This window comes from Amblyraja radiata, chromosome 32, assembly GCF_010909765.2.
Source record: "Amblyraja radiata isolate CabotCenter1 chromosome 32, sAmbRad1.1.pri, whole genome shotgun sequence".
Taxonomy (NCBI): Eukaryota; Metazoa; Chordata; class Chondrichthyes; order Rajiformes; family Rajidae; genus Amblyraja; species Amblyraja radiata.
The window spans coordinates 18,516,385-18,525,837 of NC_045987.1; positions in this window are offsets into that span (position 1 = coordinate 18,516,385).

Sequence of the window (9,453 nt, forward strand, 5' to 3'; positions counted from 1 at the left end):
GTAGGTAGGTCGTGATGCTAGTCGTAGGTACTCGCGGCATCAAGTAGGTCGGGGCATTTTTCTAGCCTGATGAAATGTCCACGAGTAAAAAAGGTCGTGAATTAGGTCGTGAAAATGGGACGGGCCCTTAACTTCTCATTTGTGCTATCTGATGTGTTCATGTATGTTATGATCTGCCTGGATAGCACGCAAAACAGTTTTTCACCCGATCTCCTGATCTCACACTTATTTTCTCAAGAACGTCGGAGATTGAGGGGTAATCTGATACAAAATATATGAAATGATGCGGGGCATAAATAGGGTAGACAGAACCTTTTTAACCAGGGAGGAAATGTAAAAAACTAGAACGCATAGATTTAAGGTGAGAGCGGCAAGTTTTGTATTCAGAGTTGTGGAATGCTTGCCAGAGGTGGAGGTGCACACGACAGTGGCATTAAGAGGCATATTAGGACAAACACATGGATATGCAGGGAATGTTGAGACATGGATTACGTGCAGGCAAATGAGATTATTTTAATTTGGCATTATGGTTGGCACTGACTCTGTGGGCCGAAGGGCCTGTTCCTTCGCTGTGCTGTTCTATGTTCTATCTCCACATGTAGAGCAGAGTTTCTCCATCAGAGGGAGCTCCTGAGCTTCAGGACGGACTCCACAACAGGTGAGACACCAACCACAGTAAAAAAGAAATTGCTTTCCTCAAAATGGTTCGATAGTTCTTTATTGTCACGTATGCACTGCGTAGTGAAATTCTTGCATGTCGCCATATTTTGCTGCCGTTTACAAAAGAAAAAGTTCAAAGTCCTTTCCTTGAAATCCATTCTTCTCTTTAGGGGTTTGTGAATGGAGCCAACTAGTCACTGCCTGCCATTCTGATAAGGACCCGTTAATTCCTAATCTTTGTTTCCTGTTTGCCAACCAATTTTCTATCCATGTCAATATCCTACCCCCAATACCATGTGCTCTAATTTTGCCCACTAATCTCTTGTGTGGGACCTTGTCAAAGACTTTCTGAAAGTCCAGATACACCATATCCACTGGCTCTCCTTTATTCATTTTGCTTGTTACATCCTCAAAAAATTCCAGAAGATTAGTCAAGCAAGATTTCCCCTTCATAAATCCATGCTGACTTGGACCGATCCTGTTACCGCTATCCATATGCGCCGTTATTACATCTTTAATAATTGACTCCAGCATCTTCCCCACCACCAATGTGAGGCTAACTGCTCTATAATTCCGTTTTCGCTCTCTCTCCTTTCCTGATGGGAGTTATGGCGTTGAAGGTGGAGCAATAGTCAATAAATGGGAGTGTAAAGCAGGTGTCCTTGTTATGCAGGTTTCAGCGATGAATGTGGGGTCATGGAGATGTTGCTGTGGTTGATGAACTGCAGTGGATCAATGCTGTCGGGGAGGCTGGAGTTAATGTGCACCATCACCAGCCTGTCGAAGCTCTTCATGATGGTGGAAGTCAGAGCCACTGGATGGTAGTCGTTAAGGCACGCTACCTTGTTTTTCTTTAGCCCAGGGATGACGGTGGTCACCCTAAAGCAGGTGGGAACTTCAGATTGGAGTAGAGAGAGGTTAAAGATGCCCACTAACCTCTGTATTCAATCAGTACCCTGTTCCTGCCTTCTCCCCATATCCCTTGATTCCGTTATTGCAGGTACAGCAGGCAGTGTCGAAAGCTAATGGCATGTTGGCCTTCATAACAAGAAGATTTGAGTATAAGAGCAAAGAGGTCCTTCTGCAGTTTGTACAGGGTGCTAGTGAGACCACAACTGGAGTATTGTGTGCAGTTTTGGTCTCCTGATTTGAGGAAGGACATTCTTGCTATTGAGGGAGTGCAGCTAGGTTCACGAGGTTAATTCCCGGGATGGCGGGACAGTCAAATGGTGAAAGAATGGAACAACTGGGCTTGTATTCACTTGAATTTAGGATGAGAAGATATCTTATAGAAAAATAAAATTATTAAGTGATTGGACAGGCTAGATGCACGAAACATGTTCCCAATGTTGGGGGAGTCCAGAACCAGGGGCCGCAGTTTAAGAATAGGGGGTAGGCTATTTAGAACTGAGATGAGGAAAAGCTTTTTCAACCAGATAGTTGTGAATCTGGAATTCTCTGCCTCAGAAGGCAGTGGAGGCCGATTCACTTAATGCATACAAAAGAGAGTTAGATGGAGCTCTTAGGGCTAGCGGAATCTAGGGATATGTGGAGAAGGCAAGAACGGGGTACTGATTGTGGATGATCAGCCATGATCACGATGAATGGCGGTGTTGGCTATGTTTATGTTTCAATGTCATCTCCAAACTCCTGAACAAGGGAATTAGCACGCCCCCCCCCCCCTTCTGCAACTGGATCACGGGACCCTCGACTTCTACTACATGGGTATTAATTATTTAATTAGTTATATTATGCTTTTTATTTATATTAATCTTATTCAACAACAGATGGTTAATATGTCAAACATAATATAAGGGCATCTTGACATTATTGTATCTTGTCTTTCAAGCAGACTGTGCCACTGGCCCCTCCGAACCAATCATAAGCCCCTATTCACTGCAACATTTCTGCATCACTAGCGGTAGGGGGCGCCGGTGTTCTACCCAGCTTGACATTCCATCTACTATTGTAATCCAGCATCCTGTAACTTTCCACTGAGAAAACAGGCTTCCTTATCTCCATCCTAATTTTGTTATGAGTACATTCACCATTCTACGCATTCCCAGACCGATTTCTTATTTTGCCAATTCACACGATCCTGTTGTGCACCTGGTCAACGAGAGATGCCAATTGCAGAGCTGCCAAGGATTTTGTATGGGAATGCGATTAGAATACGGATGTGCGGTTTTGTGTTGTTAAATACGAGTTCAGTTCAGTCTGACGAAAGGTCTCAACTGGAAACGTCACCCATTCCTTCTCTCCAGGCTGCCTGCCCCGCTCCAGGTTTAAACAGAGCAATGTCAGTTTAATGCGTGGGTATTTAAACGAAGAGCTGTCGGCTACAGCGCTCTGGTTCCTAAAAATAGCACTACCAGTTGGAGCGCTATGTGCTATACACATAGCGCTATAGCCACAGCGCTATGGGTCACAGACTTCAGGAAGATTCTCGTATAACAATGAGTCTATGGAATTCTCTTTGAGCCCTTGATTATTTTTCAGGCAGTGGTAGCATTCTGGATAAGTCTAGTGGTGAAAGGTTACTAGTGGGATTACAGTTACATTGGGATTGGCCTTGATTTTACAGAACGGTGGGTGGGTTCAAGGGGAAGAGAGGGAGTGGTGGAAAGGATGGAGAGGGGAGGGAGGGAGAGGGAGGAAGGGAATAAGAGAGGGAGGGAGAAAAAAAAGGAAGGAGAGAGGGAGGGAGGGAGAGAGAGGGAGCGAGGGAGGCTTCCGAAATAGCTTCTACATCATCATCTGAGGCAGGAAGCAGCCGTTCAAACAGCAGCATACAAAAATGCAATTGCCGCATCCGCACACCCTTTTGTTACCTTGTTTAATTCCGATCAAAATTATGTAAGAAAGAATTTTTAATCTTTCTTCCACAATAGGCAACAACACATCTTCCTCAATAATCCTCGACGTCAGTGTCCCGCAAGTCTGCGTCCTCAGCCCCTTTATGCTTGGGACTGGGTGGCCAAATTGTGCTCTAACTCCATGTCGAAGTTTGAAGATCACAACAGTGTGGAGGGCTGGGCCTCGAACAATGACGAGACGGAGCTGGGAAGGAACTAGAGAGCTTAATAACATGGTGTCAAGACAACAAACCCTCTCTCGATGTCAGGAAAATGAAGGAGCTATAATTGACAGGAAACGGGCTGGAGTACACACACCAGTCTGCTCCAATGGCGTCGAAGCAGGTATGGTCAAAAGCTTCAAGTTCCTAGGTTTAAATGTCACCAGCGATTTGTCCTGGTCAAACCACAACAATGCCACGGCTAAGACTCTTGACAGTTTCTACAAATAAACAACGGATAGCATCATGTCGGGGTGCATCACAACTTGGTTCAGCAACTGCAGCATCCAAGACCACGAGAAATTGCAGCGAGCTGTGTGCGCAGCCCAGACCATCACACCAACAAGCCCCTACCCCCATTGACTCCATCTACACTTCATTGCTGTCTCAACAAAGCAGCCAACATAACCAAATGATCATTCAACTCCAGTAACTTTTAAACATTTCCTGAGAAAGTATCCAATGGCATGCCATGATTTTTTTTTAAATCATCAATTTGTAGCCAGTGTTGGTTCACCACGAGTTGGATGGGCTAATGTTTAGTTGATTATCATGTTTGCAGAGGTACAGGGAAAGGCTAACCTGTCAACGGAAAGACTGCACACGATTACAATTGAGTCATCCACAGTGTACAGATGCATGATAAAGGGAATAACCTGCATAGCGTTTAGTCCAAGATAAATTGATTGATTGATACTTTATTATCACATGTAACATCACAGTGAAATTCTTTGTTTTTCAAACCATACACAAGTTATGCCAAGAGACGCCACGTATAGAGTGCCGACAAAGTCCGATAAAAGATAGTCCGAGGGTCTCCAATGAGATAGTAGGTCAGGACTGCTCTCTAGTTGTTCTCCTTCCCTGTCACGGTGAGCAAGTGGCTAACTCCACACGTTTACAGCAGAGCAGACTGCCCAACTGACCACCCCTCCCCCTCTCACCCCCACCGACTCTCCCACACCACCCATCGACTCCCCTTTGCATCCCTTTCCACTCTCTTACTTCAGCTGCTGAGTAACCCGCCATCCTGGCTTTGGGACATGAGAGGAAACTAGAGCAGAAAACCACATGGTCATAGGGGGAACGTGCAAACTCCACAAAGACAGTACCCAAAGTCAGGATCGAACCGTGTCTGGATCTGGAGGACAGCAGCACTACCTGCTGGGCCACCCATTGAGTTGAATCTATAGGAACATTTAAAGTTCATCTACGATTGAGGTGGATGCTGTCAACATGGATTTTAGTAAGGTATTTGATAAAGTCTCCCATGGTGGACTGATTCAGAAGAGCAGCATTCATGGTGACTTGGTTGTATAGATTCAGAATTGAGCTTACTGATTGAATACAGAGGGTTGTGGTGGAAAGAGTAAAAATGTATTGACGATTACCAGAATACTGAGGGCCTTTCAGTACATGGAATCAAATACACAGGACAAGATGTTAAGAAGTCCCTTGTGCCAATAGGTGGGGAGCATTTCACGACATTCGTTGATTGTTGAGAGTGGTAGACGCTCAACATCGGTGGGGGGGCGGGGGGGGGGGAGTGGATATGTATATCTTGGCCTGGGTAACCTTCAGGACAGTTGGGCACAGGACACATCATCAGTAGTGTACCCTTGCATCACTGGGTGTTTCGGCCTTTTAACACTATACACCCTCCACAAGGGCGGCCCGCTGCAGGATGATCAGCCCTCAGCGCGTGTCCCGTGTCAAACCGTCCCAAAGATTCACCCTGAAATACTTGGGGCCCAGCATGGGTCTTTCCGCTTGAGCCAAATCCACCGGCTGTTTCTTTCAGCCTCCTCTGAGAGTGATCTTATGGTCTTCCGCAGAGCCTGACCGTGGATTCCAAGCTCCTTCAGCAGTCTGATGGTAGATGACGCAACAAATCCTCTGCATCCCACTTCAACTGGATAGACTTTGGTGTTCCAGCCACGCTGCGTTGCCTCTGCTGCAAGCTCTGCGTAGCGCAGCTTCTTACGCTCATAGGCCTCCTCAACAGAGTTCTCCCATGGAACTGTGAGCTCTATGATGTAAGCAGTCTTCTGTGAAGGGGACCAGAACACCAAGTCTGGCCTGAGGTTGGTGGAAGCAATTTCAGGTGGAAAAACTAGTTGTCGGCCGATGTCTGCCAGCATCCTCCAGTCGCGGGCCCTGCATAGGTTTCCTTCTTCTGATCTGGTGGAAGGATGTTTAGATGTTTTCTGTCCTTCTCGGACAAAGGTTGTTGCCCTTAGGGGGAGGGGGTTGCTTGCTCTCGGAGGCAAGGAGTTGGTCGCACACCGCCTGTTCTCAAGGGCTGATGCCAGGCTTTTTAGTACCTGATTATGCCGCCACGTGTATCTCCCTTGCGTGAGGCTGGTCTTGCAGCCTACCATGATGTGTTTGAGGGTCGCTGGAGTTGGGCAGAGGGCACAGGTTGGATCCTCGCCGTACCACTGATGGAGGTTCTTTGGTGATGGAAGCACGTCATAAGTCGCTCTGATGATGAAGCTGATCTTGCTTGCTTCCATTTCCCATAGTTCTTTCCAGCTGATCTTCCTCCGCTCCACACCTTCCCACTGCATCCATTGCCCCTGTTTGGCAAGAGAGACCGCCTTTGCACTTCTTGCGGCCTCCTCTTGTCGCCGCACCTCCTCGACCACCAATGTCCTCCGCTCTGATGTTGTGGCCTTTCGCCAAGTTGGTTTACTTGTCGTAAGGCCAAAGCCTCCTCTTCCCTGCTGGACTTGCCCCACGATGATCTTATACGTTTTTATGAGAGAGTTTTCTTGTAATATTTTATATTTTGTTATGGTGCTTAGTATTATAATAATGGTATTGATTTTGGCGGATACATTTAATATTGATGACTGGGTCCTCATGCAAGGTCTCGGTTCAAAACGCCGTCTGTCCCTCCACAGGTGCTGCCTGACCCGATGAGTTGCTCCAGCAGCTTGTTGGTTGCTCCAAATTCTGTCATTTTCTTGACAAATGTGTTTCAGACCATCCTCTAGTATCTTTGATATAGACCACCAACCAGGATATCCAAAGATAGTCTTCTTGTAAACACTCTTGTGTCTGTAGTTGAAGACCAACACCTCCTTAGCGCATGATGGAAAGATAATTCAGGGTGAGTTAACTTCAGCTAAGTCTGAAGAAGGTCCCGACCCGAAACGTCGCCTATCCATTTTCTACAGAGATGCTGCCTGTCCCGCTGAGTTACTCCAGCGTTTTTTGTCGATCTTTGGTATAAACTAGTGACTGCATTTCATTTTTATTACATTAAGTCAGGGTGTAGCAGTAACACTAAGGGACCAGAGTGTTTACAGGAAGGCTATCTTTGGATATCGTGATTACTGGTCGAAATGTTCTGAAACACATTTTATCAAAACTGTTCTCAAATAATAGATGGTAACTTTCTATCTGCAGTAAGTGTCGGGTTTGGCTAGTGGCTGATTGGACGATAATGGCCTTTAAAGGTTTCAGCCAAAATGTAAGCTGAAATGAAGTAGAATTTGGATTTAGAATTGGGGGCAGCAAAGTGGCGCAAAGCGGTAGAGTTGGTGCCTCATTGTGCCAGAGACCCTGGTTCGATCCTGACTACGGGTGCTGTCTGTTTGTTCAATCTCCGTGTGACCGCGTGGGTTTTCTCCAGGTCCACATTCCAAAGAGGTGCGGGTTTGTACGTTAATTGGTTTCGTGAAAAATTATAAATTGTCCTAAATGTGCAGGATAGTGTTAGTGTGTACGGGGTTGCTCGCTGGTCAGCATGGACACGGTGGGCTGAAGAGGCTGTTTCTCTAAAGCCTCGTTAAGGGACCAATGTCCTTCTGTCCCTGTAAGTCAGTGCATCATTAGGAAAGTTTTAATTTGAAGTATTTAAGCGAAAGCTTGAACTGCTTTAGTTTTGATTAAAGATGTACAATGAAGACCGACACAATTGAAGGGTGGCCAGCAGTAGATTTGCTGCCTTACCACGCCAGAGTCCCGGGTTCAATTGGGAGCTGTCTGTACGGAGTTTGTCGGTTCACCCTGTGACCACGCAGGTTTTCTCCGGGTGCTCTGATTTCCTCCCACACTCCAAAGACGTACAGGTTTGTAGGCTAATTGGCTTGGTAAAAATGTAAATGGATGTGGGATAGTGTTAATGTGTGGGGGTCGGTGTGGACTTGGTGGGCCGAAGGGCCTGTTTTCGCGCTGTATCTCTAAACTAACAAAATCAAATCTCATTCCCCTTTAGTAGATCACTCCATTTGGACGTACCATTCTTTATATTTTTTGTCGAACCCAGCGTATTATTCCAGGCAATAACAAGATGAACTTCATTGGGTTTCATTTAAATGAACTCCTCAGTAAAATGCAGCCATGTACAGCACACGTCAGCCATTAAGCCCATCAGTGCGATTAGCCTCTCACTTGAATCTGTGCCAACAGTATATCCTATTTTTCACTTTCGTGTGCTTTACTAGTTTCCCATTATGTGGTCGATTTGCTCACCTCGCGCTCCTCCAGTGGTGCTGACTTCCACGTTTCCCCACCGCTTGGCTTTCACCTGAATTCTTTGCGCCGTTGTTTATTTGTTGTTTGCGGTCAGGGCTCTGTTTCACTTACAAGGAGGAGACTGCTTGCTGCGCCTTCCTCATTTATAACTATTGAAACCTCCATCGGAGCTCTTCCCCTCACCCGCCCCCCCCTCTCAGCTTCCCTTTTCCAGAGAAAAGAGGTCAGGTGTGCACGCGCTCTTGCTGAGTATAACTTCCCACTTCTGCCTTAACTGCTACCAACTGCTGTTGGTTTATCTCTGGTAGTTCACTGCCTTTGTTAAAATACTGAGACCACACTTTGTTACACCTCACGTGCACCTGAATACCTTCACCTCAATTGGCATAATAAAAATATGAGTTTAGTTTAGAGATGCAGCACGGAAACAGGCCCTTCGGCCCACCGAGTCCGCGTCGACCAGCGATCCCCGCACACTAACATTATCCTAATGACCAAGGACAATTTTTTTATTTTTTTTAACCAAAGCCAATTAACCTACAAACATGTACATCTTTGGTGAGTGGGGGTGAAACCAGAGATCCCAGAGAAAATCCACCCGGTCACAGAGAGAACGTACAAGCTCCGTACAGACAGCAGCCGTAGTCAGGCTCGAACCTGGGTCTCTGGCGCTGTAAGGCAGCAACTCTCCGGATGTGCCACTGTGCTGCTGCCATGGTCATGATGGCGTAGGTCCTTGATGATATTAGATGGCTTCTTGAGGCAGCGCTTCCTGTAGATAGTGTGGTGGTCCACACCCATGGGGGACCAGGCAATGTCCACCACTTTCTGCAGCCTCCTTTGTTCCTGAACATTTGAAGTACCAAAGCAACTGTTGCTGGGAATAAGGAGATTGAAGGGCTTTCTTCTTTAATATATAGATACAAGATACATTTGTGGATTATTTAATCAGCAAGAATGTCATTGAAAGACGGACAGTGCTGGAGTAACTCAGCGGGCCAGTCAGCATCTCGAATGGTGCATGCTGAGGTGCTGCCTAACCCAGTGAGTTACCCCAGCACTTCATTATTATTTTTTTTTGTAAACTAGCATCTGCAGTTCCTTGTTTCTCCATAGTTAGCCTATTTCATACACTGTGGCTGATAAAAAAATTGCAGATGGGGAAAAAAACACTGTAGAATTGTATTTTAGCTACCAGCAGAAATCAATTTGGTTAATATAAGTGTTCAATG